The sequence below is a fragment of the Narcine bancroftii genome, chromosome 4, assembly GCF_036971445.1.
Source record: "Narcine bancroftii isolate sNarBan1 chromosome 4, sNarBan1.hap1, whole genome shotgun sequence".
In the NCBI taxonomy this organism is placed as follows: Eukaryota; Metazoa; Chordata; class Chondrichthyes; order Torpediniformes; family Narcinidae; genus Narcine; species Narcine bancroftii.
In genome coordinates, this window is record NC_091472.1 from 272,182,565 (window position 1) to 272,209,219 (window position 26,655).

The 26,655-nt window shown below is 38.4% G+C and overlaps 1 long non-coding RNA gene across 2 annotated transcripts in view; it reads left to right on the top strand.

Moving 5' to 3' along the window:
• The window catches only part of LOC138761970 (uncharacterized), a 117,593-nt gene that overhangs the window by 25,362 nt on the left and 65,576 nt on the right, over positions 1–26,655 (top strand). The window contains exon 7 of one of the 2 annotated variants that reach the window (XR_011356668.1): positions 24,578–24,796. The exons of the other annotated variant lie outside the window; for it this stretch is intronic. This is a non-coding gene — a long non-coding RNA (uncharacterized lncRNA). The remainder of the gene's footprint in view (positions 1–24,577; positions 24,797–26,655) is intronic. 2 annotated transcript variants of the gene reach the window in all.

Genomic DNA, 26,655 nt, shown 5'->3' on the forward strand with positions numbered 1-26,655 from the left:
CGAGCCTGCAGCAGACGTGGAGATACCCCTCCATAAATCTTCATCCGTGAAGCCAAGCCAAAGAAAGTACATTACAGCACAGTACAGATCACTCATCTGAGAGCTACTGGTACCCCATGTAACCCAGTACTACCAGTCAGATGGTCGGCGTTCAAACTGGCTCCACCACCAGGCTTGAATGGTGCGGAGGGTGGCTAGACACCCTGCAGGATGAAAAACAAGACCTGTCAAAAGGCAGGCAAACCCTCTCATAAGGTCAACGTCCATCTAACAAGCACTTGTTGAGAAGCATGGAAAGGGAATCTCTTGCATCGAAGCTTTGTCTGGCCATTCACTGCAACAGAACTTCCCCCAGCTCTCTTGGACCTCACCATGCTGCTGGATCTGGGATGGGATGTTGAGAGAGTGGTCCGGACCTGTGCAGCTCCCTACTCACCTAAAATTCATTGATGCACACGCTGCTCCTTTCTGAGGAGTGGGGTATAAACCCCACAAACTGACGGAAGGAATCATCATCATCCTGTGGGATGGATGGCCAGAACAGCACCTTCAACCCATGATGTTGTGTGACCTACATAAACCTACTCAACAATCTAAACCTTTCCTACCTTACACCCATAATCTTCAATTTTTCTCACATTCAGTCTAAGAGTCTTTTAAATGTCTCTATTGTACCAGCCTCAATGACCCACCACTGACAATGCAATCCAGGATCCCACTACTCTGTGTAAAAACAAAACTAACTCCTGACTTTTCCCTTAAACTTTTCTCCCCTCGCCTTAAGCATATGTCCTCTGGTACTGTCACCCCAAGAAAAAGGTGTTGGCTGTCAACCCTATCTGTGCATCTCAAAATCTTGTAAACCTCTATTAAGTCATCTGTCATCCTTCTTCACTTCAAAGAAAAAAGCCTCAGCTCTGTTAACTTTGCCTCACAGGACATATTGTCCAATTCAGCCAACATCTTGGTTAATCTTCTCTGCATGCTCTCCAAAGATTTCACATCCTTTCTGCAATCAGACAACCAGAACCGAACACAATATTTCAAAGGTGGCCTAATTAGACTTTTATCAAATTGAAGCATCATGTCATAACTCTTGAACTCAATCCCCCGACACATGAAGGCCAGCATACCATAAGCCTTCTTAACTAGCCTATCAACCTGCATGTCAACATTGAGAGTTCAATGGATTTGGACCTCAAGGTCCATCTGTTCTTCCATACCGTTAAGAATCCTGTCATTAACATGTACTGCATATTCAAGTTCTAAAATGCATCACTTCACACTTTTCTGGATTAAATTACATCTGCCACTTTTACGCTGAACTCTTCATCCTGTCTATATCCTATTGTAACCTATGACAGCCTTCTGCATGATACACAACACCTCAAATCTTCATGTCATCTGAAAATTACTGATCTATCCTTCGACTTAATCATCCAGGTCATTATTAAAAATCTAAAATGAACAGGGGTCACCGAGCAGAACCCAACGGAGCTCCACTTTTCATTGAATTCCAGGCAGAATACGTTTTCCATCTTCTACTACCCTCTGCTTTCTGCAGTCAAGTCAATACTGAATCCATGTAGCCAAGGTTACATGGATCCCATACCTCACAACTTTCTATATGTCTACCATGGGGGGCTCTTGTCAAATGTCTTACTAATATTCAGATACACCACATCTACTGCCCTATCTTCATCAATTTCTTTTGTCACTTCCTCAAAATCATTTAAGCTCGTGAGGCACATCCTGCCCCTCACAAAGCCTTGCTGACTATCCCTGAGAAGACTATGCTTCTCTAAATGCTGGTATATCCCGTGCTTAAGAATCATCTCCATAGTTTGTTCAATGTGATGCATTGAGTCATATTATCTTTTACAGAGGGACAGAACTTACTCTCCAGTTCTAAATATTACTACCATTTCACATTCTTAATGGAAAAGATTGAGCTGTTCAACCTGATCAGATTCAAAAAATAGTGGCTCCTTTCTGAATTGTTGGGGCTTTATTAATAAAGGCAGAATTAAACCAGGCTATCAAAACTCCCTTATATATACAAGAACCGAACAGCATCCAAAACTCATGGAGGTGAGAATATTTTCAACAATTGGCATGGTGAGTGGAAATATAATCATCAAAATGAGTGTTATAAAGTTCACATTCAAACCCAGTTATTGGTCCATTTTCTGCCAGAAAACAGATTATCCATTAAACAATACAACCTGCACTGCATATGGAATGCATTTTCTGATGTAAGCCCTATGGGTCATTTTTGTCAAGAGCTTATGCAATGTTTGTCAAGTAGGCGCAAACTCTGTTGACTGCTTTGCTTATATGGTCATGGATCAGTATGCAAACCTTAACAGAAAAAAGGTTGAAGTGAAATGTTTTCTTCATATTTGCTGCAACTGAGCATAATTATCGACCATCTGTTCCTCAAATAGGTCCATCCTCACACTACTCAGCGAGAGTTCTCCAAATGAACCTCCCAACACAGTGTGGGTTTTTTTTTCATTTCAGAGGTTATCTTATGACCTGAAAAGATTTTCATTACTTTTCCCAGGTGTACGCCATACAAATGTCCAATATTTAGTATTCATGTCAGGCTATTACATCCAGTGGCTTACTTTTCTCTACTTAGAACACAAGCAGCAAAATGGTTAACTAAATATCAGTTCTCTTGCCAGTGTTCACAGCCTTCTTGCAGCAGGTCAGAACTATTAATCTGCAGAGCAAGGAAAACACAGCCACTTGGACACCAGCTAGTAACCTGAATAATGCAGAAAACATTTGCTTAAGTGAAAAGTATGATCCTGTTCATGCATGCAATTGCTCAGCACCAATTAATGATATTTCAATAACTTTCCAAATACCTGACAAGAACATTTTGAAAGAAAACTGCCACTAGGGATTTTTTTTTAAATTTAATTTGTTGATTTACCCCTTCTCACTGCCCCCATCCATTTTGAAAGTTATACAAACAATGTGGTTGACTTGTAAGTGCCTCCTCAGTTCAGGGACAGCTCTAAGTGGAGATGAATGCCAGCAGAATCTGCATCCTGTGAATGAATAAATAAAAAAAAGAGTCAGCTGATCACCCTGTCCCAGTCCTTTTCCAGTTCTCGGAGATAAAAAGCAAGATTACTAAATAAAGGCAGATAAATAAAAGATTATCACTGAAAGCATTCATCCTACAAAATCTATCTGATAAAACATCAGTAAAATATCTTTACCTCCTATAGGAGGACTCTGCAGGACTCGTTGGGTTCCTCCAGAATTTCTGTGTTTTTACTACAATCACAGTGCCTGCAGACCTTAGTGTCTCACTCTGTTCTAACTATTAAACCTGACTTATTAAAGTTATCAAATGACAAATTATTGACCATGTTGCAGAATTGTTTTCTTTCCCTTCCTACTCAGTCATTGAGTGGGCTGGTAATTACCATTCTTAGGGTAGAGGTCCTGACTAGGAATTTAATACCTGTAATGCCTTTACTTCAAAAGTACAAAAGTACAAAGTCAAAGAAATGGGCCTTTCAACCCAATGAGCCTGCACCAACCATCATCTGCCCATTTACACTAAATCGATAGGATACAATTTTTACAGTACACTTAAACAGAACTGTAGAAGGCCAGTTAACCTGCCAACTGACAAATCTTTGGGATATAGAAGGAAACTAAAATACACAGAGATAACCTATTCGGTCACAGGATCATGCAAACGGCACATGCAGAGAACTTCCAAGGTCAGGACTGAACCAAGGTCTTTGGTCCTGTGAGGTTTTGGCACTGTGCCTAATTACAATGATCTTAATAGGATAACTGATCTCACAATACCCTTTTATTTTTCTTTACTGTTCAGTGCAATGTATTACATTGTTTATGCTCATTACTGTCTAAGGGTAATCTACTGAAGATCAATAAAACACTATTTCTAGTCACTGACCAAGTCAACCTTCCCAGATCATGACCTCTGCCCCAGCAATCCACCTTCTGACATCTGCTTTCAACTAACCAGGTCATCCTGTCATTGTTTCAATGTCTTTATGACTGATATGTCCTAATCTTCAGGTAAAACACCAACAACCACGTTCAATAGTTGATTATAGTTCTTTGTTAAGATGAGACTTAATTTCATACTCCCCTTTGTCTGCTGTTTTGAGCAAACAGGGATGAGATTTTTCTCCCCTTCCTGCCTTGTATTTGCATCAGTTGTTTGATACAAGTTTAATATGTTAACAAAATCACAATGTTGAATTGCATTCCAGATGGTCAAACACAATTTAAATTGTTACAATGGTTCTGCATTCACTGTGGATTTTCATTTCAAATGGAAGTTAGTTTCAATGGAGTTGCAAATTTATGGGAGTAAATTTCAACTGGAAAGTATACAAAAATCAAGACCCATGTAATATTTTTTGTTGAAATAGAAAAAAATAACATATTTGACATGTACACAGACTAATTATTTTGCTTATAATTGAAGTGCTCTTAGGGAATTTAATTTAGAAGCTTGATTATTAATATTTTCAAAAGTGTTGTGTATGAAAGAAAACATTTAGAGCCCTATGCCCTATGTATTACTGCATTGGTTATATTATTCTAACATTGTGAATTTTCAAAAACTGAAGGGATGCGGGGGTCATGGACGAAGACATAATTAAACTTGACAAATCTCTCTCTCTCTCTCTCTCTCTCTCTCTCTCTCTCTTTCTCTTCATAGCTTTACATTTACAGAGGTTTCAATTCTTTATTTCTCAATGGCTATTGATACTATTGTTGTCAGCCAACAACTTATTTTATGAGCCAGGGAAGGACTCAGTAATCTAACAATGGGAAAAAAGAGTGATGAAGCTAAATGTTCAATGTCTTTTTAAAAAGAAAGATGCAGCAGAATAAATACAATCAAATGAATCAAGTACAAGCTGTTCTTCACAGTTCTCAGAAATGAGCTTGCCCTCAAAGAGCTTCAAAACCTCAACTTTCTTTACAGTTTCCAGCCTTTAGATAATCCATGGGATGACTTTGTGCCTTGAATATACAACAGTATTATGCTGCATCACTGCCAACATCAAGAAATTAGAACACTAAACTAGAGTGCTTTATACTTTTGGAATAGGGTTTCATACCTTGCTTTATATTCTTGAGATTGTTGAAGGCTAGTGGAGAATTAGGGAATAGTCATTGCCCTGAGAGTGAACTCTGAGTGTTGATTCAAGATTCATTTATTGTCGTGTAATAAAAACAGTGTAATATTACACAAAATTGCCTTTAGTCTGCCATAAGAGACAGATTCACCATCAGCAAAAATTGCTAGGCAGTTTCTCAAGCTAGAGAAAGAGAAGCAAAAGAGATTCCCTACAGAGGAATTGAGTGTCCATGGATTCACCTCCAGCACTCCCATAGCCTCCACAGCCACACCATCAGCAAACTCAGCTTCAAATCATTACGTCTAACACAATTAAGAAACCTTCAGCACCAACGGCACTCTCTTGCATCCCTGTTCCAATACCTGGCACTCCTTCAGCCAGTTTTGAGTTAGTCTCCAGCAGGGCAAAGCCTGGTGTGAATCGTTGGACAAGCACTTTTTCTTTAATTCCAGCAGCCCCTGAACAAGCACAAAGTTACCAGGAAGTCTAGGATGGCAATTCCAAGGTTTAATTCTACATTAATGTAATTTACCTTCGTAAATTATTCAGGATGAAGTATCCTGCAAAAAATTAAGCATGTAGCTAAGTATTCTGAGGTGAATTCTATTACAATTCTCCAGAACAAGGATGGTGTTCTTCACTTAGAAGGAGTTGCAAATAATTATTTCTGCTTGGGATGATGAGGAAAAGCTAAGGTGGTAGTATTACGGGGAAATGTCACCTAGAAATGAGCTAATTAGTGGTAAATAACAACAAAATATGTCTGAACTAAATAACAAAATAAAATAATTTATCCAAAAGATTATATTTATATAAAATGGCATTCTGTAAGAAACAATAACATCAAAAACAGAGATGTAGGTCATTTGGGTGTTGCTGGGCATTAGGAGCTTGTGGGCCGAAGTACCATGCTGAATGTCTATATTTTAAAATCAATAAATAAATAAATAGAATCAGTGATGCCCTTGAATTCTTCAGTGAAAATGCTTTCATGGCAATCTATGTGAACATCCTGTGTCTCCATAAGACCCTACATGAGTGTAAAAAACTGTGCATTTGTCTCAAATGGGGACTTATGTACCTGTAATCTATTTTGCTCGCATTCAGAGAAATATTTGAAAAAGGTCAAAGTTAGCCCTCAGAAAATTCTAACTCTCTTTAATGAAATAATTAAATGCATGAGTGATGGGATCTTTTAAAAGTTGTTTTTACTACAACTTATTTTGTGCTCAGTATTCCTAATTCCCTCTAGGTAAATAGACAAGGCAGTATATCCAATGCTGGGTATACCCAACACCCAACCCCAACCAACCAATTTTCCCTTGCAACCGCTGCAATCGTGTCTGCCTGTCCCGCATCGGACTGGTCAGCCACAAACGAGCCTGCAGCTGACGTGGACTTTTTACCCCCTCCATAAATCTTCGTCCGCGAAGCCAAGCCAAAGATATCCAATGCTTCAATCCCTGTGACTAATGCTGTATAATTTTTAATGGAAGAACACTTTGGTGGAATTCAGATATTACAAATTATTGTAGCAGGAGTCATAACTAAGGTGACAAACTGTTTTAATCTTTATGCATTAGGCCAATGACACAATATGGTGAGGCACTGATGAATCTGTCATTGATGTATTTGAAAAACTAACTACTGAAAAAAGGTTCTAGCATGTAGAGACATCAAACAATTGTCAGTCAGTCATAGGTGATTTACTAAGTTATTTGCATCTCCTGCAATGAAGAGATCAATGTGATTAGTATTTTTACAGTTTGAGTTATTTGGCACATGGTTTTTACATTTAGTTACCGGGCAATTACCAATCAACTTCAAATGAATGTTTTTGACACCTACATACCTGCCATCTTTTGTTGGCTTTGTTTTTTCCTAATCATCATTTTTGACCTTGCATAGCAATGCACCAAAGATCAATCATCACTGAACATTTTATGGATTACTGAATGGATGCTTGGTTTGCCCAGTCAATACCACTCCCAAAACCTGAAGCTTAAGTGTTCGAGCCCTATCCAAGGTCCAAGTGCATTATCTTGGTTATCATTTCTTAGCAATGCTGTGATAATGTTGAGAATTCCATCATTCCATGCATCAGTTAAAACAATACTTGGTCTTTTTCTGAATAGTCACAGGGCTGATTACTGACACCTCAACAAGAACAGAAAGTCCTGCGAGTGTTATGGCCAATAATTTTCTTTCCGAAACAGATGAGTTGGTCATTTCCCTCATTTCCTGTTTGTGAGATCCTTGTCATATTAAACTCACTGTTGAGATTGACTGTATGTATTTCAAATCACATTATTTAATAAAATCAGTTGATCCTCTGCTGTTGTCTGAAAAGAGTTTGTATGTTCTCCCTGTGTCTGCGTGAGCTTCCTTCAGGTGCTCCAATTTCCTCCCACCCTTCAAAAACATATGGGATTTGTAGATTAATTAGTGTATTTAAGGCGGCATAAGGTTTGTGGGCCAGAAGAATAAAAAAATATTTCTTATTCAAATCCCAGCTGGAGTGCTATTTTCAAGATTGGTCTTCATATCTCTGGAAGGATGTACTATTATTGAACACATCAGAGCGTTTTGCAAATTTCAACATAAAAATGCCTGACCTTAAAATTAGGAATAATAATGGAATAAAGTTAGATATTATTCCTTGAGATTAGATCATGTTTTTTTAGATTTTACAATATAGGGAACTTGAAGCAATAATTTCTTCTGGCAGTGTTTCGAGAACATGGGGCCACAGTCTTAAAGCTGGAATTAAAATAGTTAAGAGATCCTTTGAGTTTGCTCTGCCATTCTATTTAATCATGGCCTATTTGCCCATGGACTTGACTCAATTTATAAGCCTGTTTCCCATACCCTTTAATTCCCTGAATATTCAAAACTATTAAATACATTTAATGAGGCAACCTCTAGTAATTCATTGGGCAGAGAATTTCACAAATTTATGACTATCTGGGAAAAGTTCATCGTAAGTGTGAGATTTACTTTACAAATTTTTGTTTGGATACAATTATGAGGCAAGCCATCCTGCCTGATGCAAGTGGACCAATAAGTTCTGAACATTGTTCCAAACTTCATTTTTACATTCGGTGGGGGGCGGGGTGGAATGTTCAATTTATGCCAACTAATATATTTTAAATTAAGTGAATGATTAATTAGGAATTTCAGATGAAAATGACCATTTTCTGGTATTAAGATATGGTACAGTTTGATCAAATGGGTGTATTGGGTGGCCTGGGCTCTTGGGCTAGAAGGGCCAGTTCCTGTGCTGTATCTCTAAATAAAGATATTAATGTTCTATTAATCTTATTCAAATTATTTTCCTATAGTACCAACCTTCAGTTACAACAAATGTTAAATAAACAAGATTTGGTGATAGGTTAACTTGCTACTTGCTCATTACAGTGGTGTTACCAAATTATATCCTGAATCAAATGTAACTGGTCCAACATTATCCCTTAATCTCTCTATGAGCTCTTGTATTATTTGTGCTTCATTGCTCCTGTGACTTGCTTTGGTACCTCAGTTTCTACTTGCTGGAGCAATTACACTATCATACCATAGCAACTTATTATCCTGATATATTAAAAGTAATGATATATATCATTATATTTTGGTGTCTTTGTGACAACAATATTTTAGTGTCCTATATCTAAAAATTGGTGCTATACAAATTGACAATTTTGAAACTAATTTGCTTTGATGTTTTGGACTTCCTGATTACATAAGATTAGCACAGGTGAATGAACATTTGGTCCAATTACAGTAATCCATGCTTATCTGTTTAGACCCTGTGACTTTTATTATTCTCATTATCTCAACCAAGCAGTGTGCAAATAAGATTCAACTTACTCTCTGAATCGTGCAGTTTGTTTGAACGATTCAACTTTTATCACGTGGATAAAATGATGTCCTAACGTTATTCTACTTCCGTCTCTTCATTCCTGATATGTTATCCAACTCTTACATCTTTGTTCAGATTGTTAACTGTAGGTTTTATGACCCAAACAAAAATCCCTCTGTTAGTTACAAAACCACCCATTGGTAATGTGTGTTTCCTGTTATGTTCTACCTCTGTCAAACTCCTTCGATGCTCTGAGGGAAACAATTCCATTTTCACTGGATCTCCACACAGCTGATCTTGTCCTAGGCACAAATCAATAATTCTCCTCTGCAACCAGTGAATTATTATAATTGTTCCTCAAGTAAGATGCCTCAAAGAGTTACTAAATGTACTGTTGCTGAATTTTGAAAATTATCTTCATGACACTGCTACACTTCAATCACAAAAACAAGAAATGCTGTTTAAATGTAATGGGCAGTTACCATGTAAATATATAAAGATATGAGATGAGTGTGGATTAAAGATTTTAACGGTACCCATCAAGGCTAACAATTACATTTATTACTGGCTATTTCTGGAACGTTCTTAGAGGAGTGATATAGGAAAGAATTCTCAAATTGACATAATTCGCCATCTTCTCAGGTATCAATTTCTTAACAGGAACAATGCTTAATATTCTGTTTGGACATTCTTTAACTAAATGGCATTAACCTCAATCTCCAAATTCTGTTACCCCCTCCCCTGCCTCTTTTCCTCCAGTTCACTGCTCCCTCCCCTTTTCTCTCCTATCAGAGAACTACTCCCTCCCACTATCTCCGCAGCTTTTTTTTCCTTCTACCCTCTGACCTGTATTCACTTATCACTTTTTGCTTATTAACCTGTGCTCCTTCCCCCTGCCCCTTCCTCCTTCTTTTCCTTTTATTTTCCCCAACTTTTTTTATTCAGGTGCCTGCCTTTTTTTTGCTTATGTCTGACTAAGGGCTCAGGCTCGACCATTGATGACCCTTTCCTTCCTATGGATGCTGCATGACTTGCTGAGTTACTCCATCACATTTGTGTATTGTACTCAATCCCAGCATCTGGAGATTTTGGTTTTAACTCAGTTTCTTAATAGACTTGGAGATTAAGGCTGTCATAATTTAACATTACTCATATACCTAGTGTTATTACATGTCATACTCCTGCCTGCTATTCTGCAATGCTGTTATACTAAATGCACCAACATGCTAATAATTTCATTTTCTGGTTGAATATTTCCAAATTAAATTAATCAAATGAATGTGTTAAGTGCACTGATTGCGCTTAACACCTCAGCCTGTACTTCTGAGAAGGGCATTTTGATGAACTGGTTATAAGGTGTGGTGACAGATGTGACAGTCTGTTAGGAACTTGCAGATCATCCGACGACTATTCACAGCCCTTAAAGGTTATTGACTTTTCAAGAAATCTTTACAGATCTGAAAGGAGTGATATGCTAATGCCAGATGCCAAAACTGTTAAAACAATTTGCAAGAAATGATTTTGCAACAAACTTTTATCAATGTTCAACATGGCACTTCGTAAAACTTTTCTAATCTTACAAAATAATTTAAAAACAATGAAAGTAAAATTAAAATGTTGTATCTTAATGATTTTTCAGAATTTTGCAACAAATGATCAAAGCAGGTTGAAATGTGTTGTCTCTATTAAGAAACAACAACCATTAAAAGCAACATAATGCTCCAAGAATTTTGTCTGTTAGTCACGTCATCTATTTACAAGTTGCTTAGCTGCTTAAATATACTATAATAAGAAAAACATGAGAAACTATTTTTCTCTTTAAGTATTCTTTCAAACACAATCTTCTAATGTGGTGATGGGTCTGGCCAGAGAAGCTAATGTCCATTTGAGAAAACAAACAATGAAAAAATTATTCTACAGGGCAGCTGATTTCTGATGTGTTTTTTAGATTGCCGGAGCACAGGTTGCACTTGTAATTTCCACTGACTGAGTTTCCCATATTGAATACAATATTGCCATTGTATAGCAATGATCAAGAAGGTGAGGTGCATGGGATCTTCGGTCACTGATCTAGAACGTGTAGGTGCATAGGACTTTTGGTGAATTAGTTTCAGAATTGGCTAGCCCCAGAGAAGACAGAACAGTGAGTGACATAACCTGCTACAAAACAAAATCTGGTGCAGTAGAAGAAAGCAAAGCTTCACTCCCTGACAAACTTAATGTCTCTATGCTCGATTCAACCACAAGAACAAGAAAGAACCATCATTGCGTACCCCCATGTCCCTTGATGATCTCAGGATAATGTGTGGGCTGCCCTCCAGAGAGTGAATCCAAAGAAAGCATCCAGTCAGGACAGAGTACTCGGCCAAGTTTTAAAACTCTGTTCTGACCAACTTACCAACATATTCATAGATATCTTCAACATATAACTCTGGCAGGGTGTGGTACCCACCTGTTTCAAACAGTGCCCAAGAAGAGAGTGGTAACCTGCCTAAATGACTATCGACCAGTGGCACTCACATTAACAGTTATGAAGTCATTTGAAAGGGTGGAGTTGAAGCAGATCAGGTCCTATCTGAACGATTACATGGAACCATTTCAATTCACATATTGTAGCAAAAGGTCTACAGCAGATGCCATCTCACTGACTCTAGACATAGCCCTGGAACACCTGAACAGAAAAGATGCATACATCAGGATGTTCTTTATCAGCTACAGTTTGGCATTTAACATCATCATCCCCTCATAATTTATCAGCAAATTCCAAAACCTGGGTCTCAACACCCACTGTGTAATTCAATCTTTGATTTCCTCACCCACAGACTACAATTAATAAGGATTGGTAAGAGCATCTCCTCAAACATCTCCATCAGTACCAGAACACCACAGGGCTGTGTTCTTACTCATTTTATACCTATGATTGTATGGCTCATTACAACAACAACACCATCTACAAATTCGCTGACCAGACCATGGTAGTGGGTTGTATACAAAGAGGTGACGAGTCAGCATGCAGGAGGGAGATTGAAAACTTGACTGGATGGTACATCAACAATAACCTCACACTCAATGTCATGAAAGCCTAAGAGCTGATTGTTGACTTCCGGAAGGGAAAACAGATATATATGATCCAGTGATGAGAAAATTTAAGTTCTTGGGAATCAACACACTAATAGCATTATAATGAAATCCCACCAGTTCCTCTATGTCCTCAGGAGTTTTCAGAGGTCTGGTATGACATCGGAAACACAGGCAAATTTATACAGATCTGTGGTGGAAAGTATGCTGACCAGCTGCATCACAGTCTGGCATGGAGGCACCAATACTCTGAGCTTAAAGCCCTACAAAAGATAATGGACATAGGCCAGGACACCATCGAGAACATCTTGTGGTGAATGTCTGCCAAGCGGTCTATCTCCCCTCTGGCGAGCCTTGCTGTACTAACATTGACTGTGCATTATCTCTACTGTTAAGGACACTCCCCTTCGGTATAACTGTGTATGCATCTATTGTCTTTCATTATTGTACCATGAGTTTCTCCTAATAAAAGCCATGATTATTGTTTGACCACATTGTATTTGTCTACTTCATCAACTGGCACTTCAATTTTATTAGCAGAAATGGATGCAGCACTCAAGCCAGAGCAGCTGATAATCGACCAGTCTGCCCTGAGGGCCAGAGAAATTTTCAACCACTGGATTGCTTGTTTCAATTACTACATGACTCGAAACAACGTGGTCGATGAGGCCACCTGAACTCTCTGCTGGGTGAGCACCGTAACGCAAGGAGCCACCACTCTGGCTATAGCCCGGGAACGTCTGACTGCTTACTATGCGGTGCCACGGAATGTGGTGCTTGCTCAGCACCAGTTGCTGACTAGACACCAGAAACCCAGGGAAAGAGTTCCTGCCTATGCCCTGGCCCTCGACTCGCTGGCAAACTAATGTGATGTCAGGGCAGTCAATGTGAATCGACACCGCAATGCCTTGAAGCTGGATGCTTTTGTCAATGGAATTGACTCCAGTTACATCCGACAGAGGCTGCTGGAGACGGAGCCCTTAACCTATGACCGGGCAGTCACTCTAGCCAAAACACTGAGAAGTGTCATGCGGTCCAGTGAAATGCTAGAAACCGAAAAGGAAACATCCAGGAGTGCTGGAACCCTAAAGGAAAGTAAAGGGCAAACTCCTGAAAAATGCTACTTCTGTGATAAGAGCTGGCACCCCAGACAGAAGTGCGCAGCTTGCTTTGCTACCTGCAGCTATTGTGGGAAACTCAGCCACTTCGCTAAAGCGTATAAGGCGAAAAGTACTCCCACTGTTAAGAAGAAGAGAAGCACCAAGAAAATGCGTCCTGGAGCTGCAGGAATGGAAGACAACAGTGAAAAGGGGGAATCTTCAGACGAGCAGGCTGAAAAAACTTCAAGTGACAGCGAGATGAGATCCCCTGTGATAGCTCAATTTACTGTAAAGCTTGGGGGATGTTACGGACTGGAACGGTCGACTATGAAGGGTGAGGTGAATAGTGAGACTCTGTTGTCTAATAGACTTGGCAGTACTGAGGTCGGGTCAGATACAGCAATGAGCTCTCCGAACTCTTCTCCATTGACAACAGCGTGAAGCAAGGCAGCGTCCTCGCACCAACCCTCTTTACTATCTTCTTCAGCATGATGTGAAACAAGTCAATAAAAACCTCAACAATGAAGACGCTGTTTATATCCGGTACTGCACGGATGGCAGTCTCTTCAATCTGAGGCGCCTGCAAACTCACACCAAGACACAAGAGCAACTTGTCCCTGAACTACTCTTTGCAGACGATACCGCTTTAGTTGCCCATTCAGAGCCAGCTCTCCAGCGCTTGATGTCCTGTTTTGCGGAAACTGCCAAAATGTTTGGCCTGGAAGTCAGCCTGAAGAAAACTGAGGTCCTCCATCAGCCAGCTCCCAACCATGACCACCAGCCCCCTCACATCTCCATCGGGCACACTGAACTCAAAACAGTCAACCAGTTTACCTACCTCGGCTGCACCATTTCATCTGATGCAAGGATCGACAAAGAGATAGACAACAGACTCGCCAAGGCAAATAGCGCCTTTGGAAGACTACACAAAAGAGTCTGGAAAAACAACCACCTGAAGAAACACTCCAAAGATCAGCGTGTACAGAGCTGTTGTCATACCCACGCTCCTGTTCGGCTCCGAATCATGGGTCCTCTACCGCCATCACCTATGGCTCCTAGAACACTTCCATCAGCACTGTCTCCACTCCATCCTCAACATTCATTGGAATGACTTCATCACCAACATCGAAGTACTCGAGCTGGCAGAGTCCGCAAGCATCGAATCCATGCTGCTGAAGACCCAACTGCGCTGGATGGGTCACGACTCCAGAATGGAGGACCATCGCCTTCCCAAGATCGTGTTCTATGGCAAGCTCTCCATTGGCCACCGAGACAGAGGTGCACCAAAGAAGAGGTACAAGGACTGCTTAAAGAAATCTCTTGGTGTCTGCCACATGGTCCACCGCCAGTGGGCTGATATCGCCTCCAACCATGCATCTTTGCACCTCACAGTTCAGCGGGCAGCAACCTCCTTTGAAGAAGACTGCAGAGCCCACCTCACTGACAAAAGACAAAGAAGGAAAAACCCAACACCCAACCTCAACCAACCAATTTTCCCTTGCAACCGCTGCAACCGTGCCTGCCTGACCCGCAACGGACTTGTCAGTCACCAACGAGCCTGCAGCAGACGTGGACATACCCCTCCATAAATCTTTGTCCGCGAAGCCAAGCCAAAGAAAAACTGACAACTACATCCACAAGAAAGTTGCGAGAGCCTTAAATTTGCGGAGATATCCAGCGAACCGGAAAATATCGATGGCTCATAGTGAACTTACAAAAGCTGTATGGGACAACTGTAAAGTTATTTTAAATTTGCAGGAACATTGCCTTGCTGATGTCTGCTTTTTGTAATGCCGGAGCTCTGCGCCCCTGTGTTACTGGGGTTAGATATTCAATCTCAGATGAACAGTGTAGTGTTAAATTTCGGTGGGCCACTATCCACACTTACCATCCCCCGCGCTAGTTACTGTGGTCTGTCCGCATTAAAGATCAAAGCTCCTTTACTTTTCAGTGATTTATCCCCCAAGTGTCAGCCGATTGCCACTAAGAGCCATTCTTACAGCAAAGAGGATCGTTAGTTTATCAAAGCGGAGACCCAGAGACTGCTTAAAAAGGAGTAATTGAACCTAGTAAGAGTCCGTGGTGGGCCCAAGTGGTAGTCATGAAAAATCACACTAAGAGACGACTGGCTATTGACTACAGCCAGACAATCAACCGTTACACTAACCTGGATGCCTACCCCCGCCGTGCATCAATGAAATGATTAATCAGATAGCACAATACAAAGTGTATTCCACTATCGACCTCAAAGCAGCTTATCACCAAATCCCCATTAAGAAAAGGGAACGGGCCTATATGGCTTTTGAGGCTGATGGGGAGGGGGGGGGTTATACCAGTTTAAAAGGGTACCTTTTGGGGTCACTAATCGTGTGTGTGTTTCAGAGGGAAATGAATAAGATTGTTAGGACGTAAGAGTTACAGTGTACGTTTCCCTATCTGGATAATGTCACTATCTGTGGGAAAACACAGGCTGAGCACGACAACAACTTAAAGAAATTTTTAGCAACAGCTAAAGAACTCAACCTTAAATTTAATGAAGGCAAATATCTGTTCAATGCGACAGAGCTACCCATTCGGGCTACATTGTCTGAAAGGGTGAAATCCTCCCCGACACGGAAAGAATGGCCCCCCTTAAGAAGTTACCACCCCCAGACCCAGCAAAAGCCCTTAAAAGGTGCATGGGATTCTTTTCCTACTACTGCAAATCGGTTCGGGTCTACACCATGAAGGCATGCCCTCTGTTTGACACTAAATCTTTTCCTCTCTCTCTCCAATGGCCTCGAAGGCTTTTGAGAGAATTAAAGCTGATATTGCCAAAGCTGCACTCTCATCCATTGACGAGGATGTCCCGTTCCAAGTGGAAACTGATACCTCAGATTGTGCCTTGGCAGGAACCCTTAATCAAAAGTACAGACCTGTGGCATTCTTCTCCAGCACATTACATCGACCTGAACTTAAACATCCTGCCATTGAAAAATAAGCCCAGGCTATTATTGAAGCAGGTAGCCACCAGAAAATTTACCCTTGTCACTGATCAGGAATCTGTAGCCTACATGTTCAGTACTAAACACAAAAGTAAAATCAAGAATGATAAGATGGCACGCTGGCGAATACAACCCTCAACTTATAATTATGAGATCCAGTACAGACCAGGCAGGTTAAATGATCCCTCTGACGCATTGTCACGATCTGCTGCTGGTGATCAGCTGGAGGGGCTAAAAGAGATCCATACCAGTCTGTGCCACCCAGGAGTCACAGGATTCTTCCACTACATAAGGGCTGACAACCTTCCATACTCTCTAGAAGAAGTCAGGAAACTGACTAAAAGCCTGTCCCATTTGCACAGAATGCAAACCGCAATACTTCAAAGCTCCAGAGGCCACTCTCATCAAGGCAACCTGACCTTTTGAGAGGATTAGCTTAGATTTTAAAGGACCGTTACCTTCCAACAGCAAAAATGTATATTTCTTTAGTGTAATTGATGAATATCCCAGGTTTCCCTTTGCAATACCCTGCCCTGATGTCTCGTCAGTGTCTGTCATTAAGTCACTTGACAGAATTTTCAGCATTTTTGGTTTTCCCAATTACATTCATACCAATAGAGGCTCAGCATTCATGAGCGCTGAACTGCGGTGAGCCCTCCTACGAAAGGGGATTGTCACCACCTATACCATGAGCTACAACCCGCAGGGCAATGGGCAGGTCAAAAGGGCTAATGCTACAATCTGGAAGACTGTTAATCTTGCTTAAAAAACACATGGTTACCCTGTTACCCGGTGGCAGGAGGTGCTGCCTGAGGCACTACATTCTATTCGGTCATTATTGTGTACTGCAACAAATCAAACACCTCATGAATGTATGTTTGCCTTTCCTAGGAAATCAGGAACTGTGATGGACTGGCCATCCTGTTTATCTGAGCCTGGAACCATGCAGCTGAAGAGCCATGCTCGGGCACGTAAAACAGACGCCCTAGTCCAACCAGTTTAGCTACTGCATACCAACCCCAACTACATTCATGTTAAATTCCCAGATGGGAGTACTGACACTGTACCCCTAAGAGATCTGGCCTCGCCTGGTTTGCCCCTATCTCACACTCCTACTCTGAGTGAGCCTGAGAAATTGGGCTCACCCCTCCAGCTTGTGACCCCTAGTAAGCTTTCAGATGGCCTTGCTGAGGCTCCATTGCCTCATGCTGGCGATTCTGGAGTGGGTCCAGAAGTCAGTCCTTCCCACACTACAGACCCAGGAACTGTACCAGTTCCCAAGGTTGCAAAGGAGCCACCTGTTTTGAGAAGAAGCACCAAAATTTGTAAACAACCTGATAGGCTGACATATTCATAAAACATCTCATTATATTTCGATTGCTTGCTAGATACTGGCGTATTTTGGCTGTTAGAGTATTCTCAATGCCAAACATGGCATCCATGTATCGCTTGCTTCAGTTTTCCTAGCAGCTGTTCTTTTGATTTTAACCCTTCTTCTGCCGGGGGTGCCAAGCTGCCTGTCTCCCCCTCTGGCGAACCTTGCTGTACTAACATTGGCTGTGCATTATCTCTACTGTTAAGGACACTCCCCTTTGGAATAACTGTGTATATATCTATTGTCTTTCATTATTATACCATGAGTTTCTGCTAATAAAAGCCATGATTATTGTTTGACCACATTGTCTTTGTCTACTTCATCAACTGGCACTTCACATCTACATAGAACACTGCTGTCAGAGAGCAGCAGCAATCATCAAGGATCCACATCACCCTGCACACATCCTTCTCGCTGCCACCATCAGGAAAGGGATATAAGTGCCACAAAACTTGCAGCACCAGGTTTAGAAACAGCTGCTACCCCTCCACCATCAGGCTCCTCAACACAAAACTCAATCATTTAAGGATTCTTACTTTTGCACTTTATTGTTTGTTTTTGTCTCCTCTCTTTATTGCACAGAGATGTGTTTACATTTGTTTATTTATTTACATGAATACATTGTGTAATTTTTTTTTGTACTGTCAACAAGTTGCAATTCTGCCCAGCCCGCAAGAAAAAAAGGAATCTCAGGGTTGTATGTGATGATATGTATGTACTCTAACAATAAATCTGAAATCTGAATCTGAGATGGAAAAATGTTATTCTGGGTGGAGGTCTGTGACCAGAGACTCCAATAATTCAATGGTTAGAGCAGTGGTTTGTAAACCAAAGGTCACAGTTTATTCCTAGATGGGGCCTCATTTCTGTGAGGGTCACTTGACAAAGTGGTGACTCATTGTGTTCCTTACGGTACACAAAGTTAAAGAATTTCATGCAGATTACATTCTAAATGTAGTATTACATGACAATAATGGAACCTTTATCTTTACCTATGGTATTCTACAGAGATCAGTGTTGTTTCTGATATCTATGCATGAATTGTATAACAAAACTAGGTGGGTGGGTTCATAAGTGTGCAGATTGGTGGTCAGTGTCGCAGACTTTTGAAAAATACAATAGGATTTGATCAGTAACAGATATTGTCAGAGAATTGGCAGATGGAGTTTAATCCAGAAAATTGTGCAGTGTTGTCGCTGAGGGGGGGGCGGGGGGTCAAATGTAAGTGGAAGTATATAGTTAATAGCAGGATTCTTCAAAGCACTGTTGTGCAGAGGGATCTGATCCACAGCTCCTTGAAAGTGGTCATGCCAGTAGATAAGATGATAAGGAAGGTATCATTTATAATTTCCTTCATTGGGTGGGGCACTGAGCATAAAAGTAAGCAAGTCAAGTTGCATTATTATAAAACAGGCTAGGTCACTCTTGGAGTATTGTGTGCAATTCTGAGCACCCCATTGTAAGAAGAATGTGAAACCTTTTGAAAGGGTACAGAAAAGGTTTATCAGAATGCATTAGAGGGTATGAGCTACAGGAAGAAGTTTAATAAAGTTAGATTGCTTTCTCCCGAATATTGGAGCTGATAGAAGTTCATAAAATTTTGTCCATTTGACACTGCTCTTAAAAGATGGCAATTATCTACCTTTTAACAACTTAACTTACCTTTGAACGCGATGACCGTAGGATGGGTGGTATTTTTCATCCTGGTACTTACCTGTCAAGGTAGGTAGTATCGGAGCTGATGTGTTTTGCACCTATGTAAAAGGCTTACCTGCCTTCCCAGGACACCGATGCTATAATGCTGCAGGTCCCACTTTCTTTTGCACCAGAATGCCAGGTTCCTACGTAACAGGTCGCACTGAACTGGCTTTTCTTGGTTCAGTGTGAATGACCCAAACCGGCTTTAAACATGGATCCTTCACACGGCAATTAAATGGGATCACTGTGTAAAAGGGGTAATGATAAGATAGGAAGTCAGGTTCTTTATCCCAGAATAAAAATGCCAAATGGTGGAAGACATAGCTTTAAGATGAAGGGAGAAGACCTTAAAGGAGACATTTTTATTGTGAGTAGTGATCGGAGCCTGGAATGGGCAAATTATAGTAGCATTTAAGTGATTTTTGGATAAAGATGCAGGTGATAGAAGGATATGAATTGTATGCATGTAGTAGAGTTTTCATTTGATGCGAGCATCATGTTCAGTGCAGATGGACCTGTTCTTGTGTCATTCTGTCTGTGTTCTCTGTTTTGTTCTGTGATTATACAAGGAGTGATTATACAGGGAGAAAACAAAGCACGTTTTGACAAGGTACCTGTTATATAGTAAAGAATTGAGATTTAGACACCTCGTTTTGGCTTTTGGTTAGCAGAACCAGGCACAATTCAAGAACTGGCATTTAATCTGGGCTGATACACTTATTGTTGTTTGAGTTGGTCTTTCAGATGACATTACATTGAAATGCTCATCTGCCCTGCTCCATCAATAGATAATTCTCTAGCACCATGTGAAGAAGAACCAACATTGCCATAAACAAATGAAATGATCATTGTATTGTGTTGCTTTTAGTGGGTTACATTGTTTGAGAATCATGTTTAAGTTTTCAAAACAAATGATTACAGTATGACGCATTCATTGAATGAACACACAGTAAATATAAGTTATTTCTTTACTGTAGGTGAGTTGATGAGACAATGGATCATGGCAAAATGCTTGTGTAAATTTATTTTATTCTAGTTTTGAAGTTTATGATTATTTCCAAACAATCTTTCTACTAAATTTGGTTTGCATTTAAGATTCCAAATTCATATTTGATGTGTATCTCTAAAACTAATTGAGTAGATAGATGCCTCATCTGTAATTGCATTAAGGAGATTTAGTAACTGCTGCACTAAAGCATCTGCTGGTACTTTATGAACTAACTACTGCTAAATGAATTTTCATGCAAGGTGAGCAGTGTGACTACTGTGACTAGAAGATGAAAATTGAGGAGGATACTAACTCACAATAATGAGAATTCAAATTCAATTCTACAGCTTTTTGAATTCATGAAAAAACATTACAATGTAGAAAGATATTGGATTCTACTGGAAACACTACAAAACAACAGTTAATATATTTACTTTTATCTTTCATTCTATTTTTGTTATCACAAAGCTTACCTTTTAACAATTTCAGCCTTAATTATTTTCTTGCTAGGCTATTTGTGTAACTTCTTTTAAGTTCATATTGAATTATAGCTAACTATTTTTATGCTTTATGAGTAAAATTATGATTATTGATTACTTGTTGTTTGAATAGAAATCCCTCATATTAAAAATATTGTTTTCAAAAGCTAAAAGAATTAAAAGATTAACGATTCTTTCATTTACATCCCATGCATTTTCTTTGCCGAAGCATTGACATGGGGGATTGTTATATAAAGTATCTGCTTATTATGCATTCACAATTGTATAACAAATGAGCAAGTGTGGTTTTTACAGAGAAAGTCTTTTGGAGGTGTACTGAGCAAAGGACAAAATAATACTGAAAGACAATGAATAAAAAATAAATATTTTGAAAGTCAAGGAGTTTAAAGTCTTGCTAAATGGAATCAGTGCTTGCTGACCAGTTTGACATTCTGGGCTAGTCCAATTTGCCACATTTGGTTTATATCCTTTCCAAACCCTTTCTATTCAGAAATCTGTCCAAATATCTTTTGAACTGGTTGAATTTATTGACTCTCAATATCTTCTGGACTCTTTGAAAGTAGTTTAGTCAGATTTAACAAATTATGATCTCTTAATCCAAAGTTAATTTTGAATTTAAAGCCATTAAATGCAATTCAAATTTACAATGAACAGATCACATGACAATAATCAATTCATATGTTATATCCAAATATTGCTGATGGATTCAATATTGAAAATTGATATCACCCAAAATTATTAAGTTGTTCTGAACCTTTCTCCAATGCTTGTACTGACAGGCGGAACTTTGATCCACAGCCATTTAATCACATTGAAGTGAATTCATGCTTAAGCAGCAGTCAACAGATACATGGTAACATATACAAAATCTAGCATTATAATTGTCTATGAAGTTAGTAGAGGGATAAATCTTGTTTCCAAATCCTTTCATTGTTTTCAACAATACCTGAGCAGGCAAGTAGGGTCTCGGTTCATATCTCATCTGAAAAGCAGCACCTCCAATATTGCAACCCACTCTCCGAGTGGCACTTAAATGTTAATCCAGATTAAACATTCAGGTTTGTGAAACAAGGGGTGAATACACAGCTTTCTATGTTGGAGAGAAGAGGCTAATTGTTAAGTCTCTTTTTTGTTGAGCTGAAGGTCCTCAAATTCTAGCATCAGGGTATCAGTGAAGTTAGCAATGCACTATGGGTCATATAAGGCTCTCTGACTAATTTTCTGTAGCATGCACATTCATGAAATCAATTGAGATAATTTGTGAAAAATATAAAAAGAATGTTTGCAGTATTATGAAATTAAATGCCTAAATTTATTATGCAAAATTAGATTCAGATAAACATTTGATTTGAATTTAAATGTAATTAGTTTTATTTTTAGGTTCATATGATTAGCAATGATCTTGGCAAGTAAAATGAAGTATCAAGGAAGCATTAAGCCACCAATGAATAGCATTTCTCTCATACCAACTGGACAAAAGAGTTGGAGTCCTCAGACAGAAAAGAACATTCTAGTTATAAATTCTCATTATTTCCTGGGGGAGGAAAATTAACCTTTTCATTTTGACCAAGATTTAAACAAAGATGAAATAGAACAAGCTTTAAATAAAATCAAACTGATGTAAACAAACTTTAAATCTGCAAAGACCATTTGTCATTGATTGTTTACCCAGACACATGTGGAGGACACTATTCAATGCTCTAAACAATACATTCTTAGCCAAATATGAACAATGAGAGCCAATCACAACACCATTATGGAAGTCACTGTAACTTAATTACCACTGGTCAACACTTACATGTCTTACCAAAGCTCGAGTATAAACAACACTGAGCAGTTTGCTCATAATATAAATCTGTACAAACAAGTCTGAAATGATACAAACTTTTGCCAATCATTGCTGTGATTTTTACTTTTAATTCAAATGTAATTAAACTATACCTTGACAATGTCCTTTCTGTCTGTTGGCATCAAGTATTTTAAGAGGTAAATCCTACAAAATGCAATTAATTTGTAGCATTGATACTGTTCATTCCATGCAAATAATATTTTAGTATTTAATGAAAAAAAGCTTGAAATTCATTTTGTACTGTTCTCTAATGGCATGTGTTTTATTTGCTGCTGTAGTTGTAAATTCCTGTGAAGCATTTTTTTCCCTCAAGATTGAATATATTGCTAGGTTTGTAGCCAATATGGCAAAGCAGAAACAATAACACTATGAAATGGTTTACATTTTGGAAGCTATTCTGCCTCAGTTTGTAAAAATAAATGAACAAAATAATTTTACCAATATTTAATTGTAAATTCCTGACAAGCAAATATAGTTTTGAGGCAAACAAGCTGTTCCCTTATCAGGTTCTCACTGTATCACAAACAACATATTTCAAGGACTCGTCGAGAACATTTAGCAAATGAAAATGTTAAAATGAACATAATAAATGTTGTAAATGTTACACAAATTTAACAGCTAGCTGGCCAAGCAATAATGAACGGCTGGAAAGTTTGATATTGCTGCTGTTCAGTGCCCAAGTTCTAATCTCTAACTTCATGAATGATAGTATTCACGAAAGAAAGATTTATGGATTAATATACCACAATCCACTTCCTTCTCATTATCTGTTCTTTTATATAGAAAGACTTGTTACTGTCCAAGACAATTTCTTTTTTTCATACAAACAAGAGCTATACACACAGGGAACAGCCCTTCAAACGGGTTGTCTCCAAATCTATCTCTGTAGTTATGGAGTACATATTATTGCAATCATATAGCTTCCAAAAAGCACAAATGGAAGATTAGAGGCTTCAGACATATTTCCAGTCACCTTCTTATAGCAGGCTGGAGGGAATACATGCAGAAATCTAATAAAATTTCTTGTTCAAATATCAAATCTTTTGATAGGCTGCAGCCCTCTCTGTATTTTATTTCAGATTTTCAGAAATGAAAACCCTTTCCTCTTTGCTTCCATTTCATATTCAAAGGCAAGAAAAAAGCTAAAAAATCATTTTGAATTTACAATGAAAAATAGAAATTTATTTTAAGGATATCTCAACTTTGAATACTTCATTGCATCCCCCTACCCTCATATAAAATAGTAGAATAGAAGACAATTATTTTTTTTTCTTGGAAGTGTTAATTTAATTCAAACTATTCCTTTTTTAAATTTATCACAAATCTCAGAAGCCAAATGCAATTCAGCAGCAAAATTGCAACCTTTGCTTAATTAAAGGAAAGAATAATTAAAGAATAAGATTGGATGGCACTCAATTCCTGCTCACTCATATTTTACTTGTTCAACATTTTTCTTTTCACATCAAGAACTCCAAGTAAAATATTTCTCATTTATTGCTTTATATGTTTTTTTTTCTCTTATGTAAGTATAATTGAACATAATTTTCAAAGGATTTAATGCAATATAATAATAGTTTGTGCTATTTATAAGAAAAAAAGCAAGGCTCTGTTTAATTATTAACATAGATGAAATGCACAAAACAACAAATACAAAATAGCAGTGACTTCCAGCTTGATGGATGCATACACTATAACTGCCTACAAGTTCCACATCCTTTTATTTAATAAAACTATAGACTTACCAGGTAAAGTTACTCAAGTAGTTTAATCTGTGCTAATTATAAAGCTTGCAATCATTACTCTTCAAGTCTATAATATGTACTGGTTTTTATTGTGAAGGGGGATGCAATTTAAAATACAAGAAGGAAAACAGAAAGGGAAGACTTGAATTCTAACTAGAGAAAAAAGAAAATGGATTTGAGATTAAACCATTCCAGTTGTGGTACTTTGTGCCTGAGAACATTGTCAGTACTAAGAACTAAAACTTTTTTTTCAGGAGAAAAACAAGCAGAAAAATTCCCATGTGAAAACCATGCTATTTCTGTGACATGTACACATTGTATTCGTGCATTGAGTGAACTCGCTTCTGGAAGTGTTTTAAACAACATAGCCCATTCATTCAAATTATGTACAGCATAAGACTCTTTCAAAACTGGATAAAACCATTTCCAAATCAGAGACAAAATGTCGATTTTGTTCGTGTCAACTTTTTAAGGTAGAGTTTCGTCTGTTTTTAAGGTTGACTTTCTTGGGCTTAGTTCGTTCTTTTAGAGGCTATTATTGATGTGGGTTTTAAAGAAGGAAGGAATGCTCTCTGTTAGTCTGCAGTGAAACACTTTTGGATTATTTCCCAGTTGAACAGTAAGGTTGCAATATTCAAAGATTATGATTTATAACTTCGTGACTTCACTGGAATTTTGTTATTTGCTATTAATGTATATCAAGATACATGGTTTGTGATGTACTCTTGAAAATTTCAAAGCTGAAAATATTACATAGGACATGCATACTATCACTTATCAGGACAGATGTGTGAAGCAATTCTTGAGGTGATCTATTTTTCATTGTATATAAATATATATCAATTTCTTTGCAGAATTTTGCCCAATTAATAGGATTAGCTGTGGTTGCAAGTTCATACTTGTTGATATATAATGAACAAGTTAATTAACTTATGCCTGTGCTGTAAAAGTTTTGAAATCACTTGACTTGTTTATTGACACGTCTGCTGAGATACATTGAAAAAATTTGCTCTGTGTGTTAATCCAGGCAAGTTACTCTCAACATAAGTGCAACAGGTAGTGCAAGGATAGAAACTAAAATGCAGTTATAGTGTCACATAAAATAAGAAATAGTGTTAAAGAGAAAAGAGCAGTTGAATAGTGTAAGGCATTTTTGTTTGAGGTTACATCTTATTTCACCGTTCTCTTTCTCTTGCAGCTTGATGTACTTGTTTGTTATAAATCTTTTAATTATCATTCTGTCTGTAATCACATATTCAAAGCTCTTTCCTTCTGGTAACCTCAGTCTGCTTCCCAGTTTGTCCTCCAAGTAGGTTTTCAGTTGGTGGTATGCAAACATTGTACCGTGAGTTATTCCATATTTGTACTTCATTTGTTCAAAAGATAATAAATTATTTCCCAAAAAACTATTTTCTATTCTTTTGATCCCTTTTCTCTCCCATTCTCTAAAGGAAAGGTTATCTATTGTGAAAGGGATTAGTTGATTTTGCGTCAATATTAATTTTGGTAGTTGATAATTTTTTTTCCTTTCTAAATGAATCTTCTTCCAAATGTTGAGCAGATGGTGCAGTACTGGTGAACTTCTATGTTGCACCAGTTTTTCATCCCACTTGTAAAGTATATGTTCTGGTACATTCTCCCCTATTTTATTTAGCTCTAACCTGGTCCAATCTGGTTTTTCCCTTGTTTGATAAAAATGTGATAGATATCTTAATTGTGCTGCTCTATAATAATTCTTAAAGTTTGGTAGCTGTAAGCCCCCTTGTTTGTAACATTCTGTTAATTTATCTAGTGCTATCCTCGGTTCCCCCCCCCCCCCCCCTTTCCATAAGAATTTCCTTATTATTTTCTTTAGCTCATTGAAGAATTTCTCTGTTAAGGGAATAAGATCTAAACATAAAGATAAAAAATGAAAAATGGGAAAAGCTATGAGAAATACAATAAACATGAGGTTACACATGATACAATGTAATTGGTTACACAGGCTATATATCACGCTCCAAAAGTTAAATAAATGGGACCCAACAGTATCAGATAGATGTTTTCGCTGTAAGAAGGAAATGAGAACAACAGTACATGCAATTTGGGCATGTGAGAATGTGGAAAAGTTTTGGGAAGATCTAAATCAGGTACTAAATAAAATCACAAAAAGCAACATACCAAAAAATCCAGAGATCTTTCTTCTAAATAATATAAAAAGTAAAGAACTAGGCCTCAATTTGGATGAAGCACAAAAAAGATTTATTATGATAGCCTTAGCTGTAGCAAAAAAAATGTATAATGTCAACCTGGAAATCAGAAGAGAGCCTGAGAGTACAGCATCGACACACAG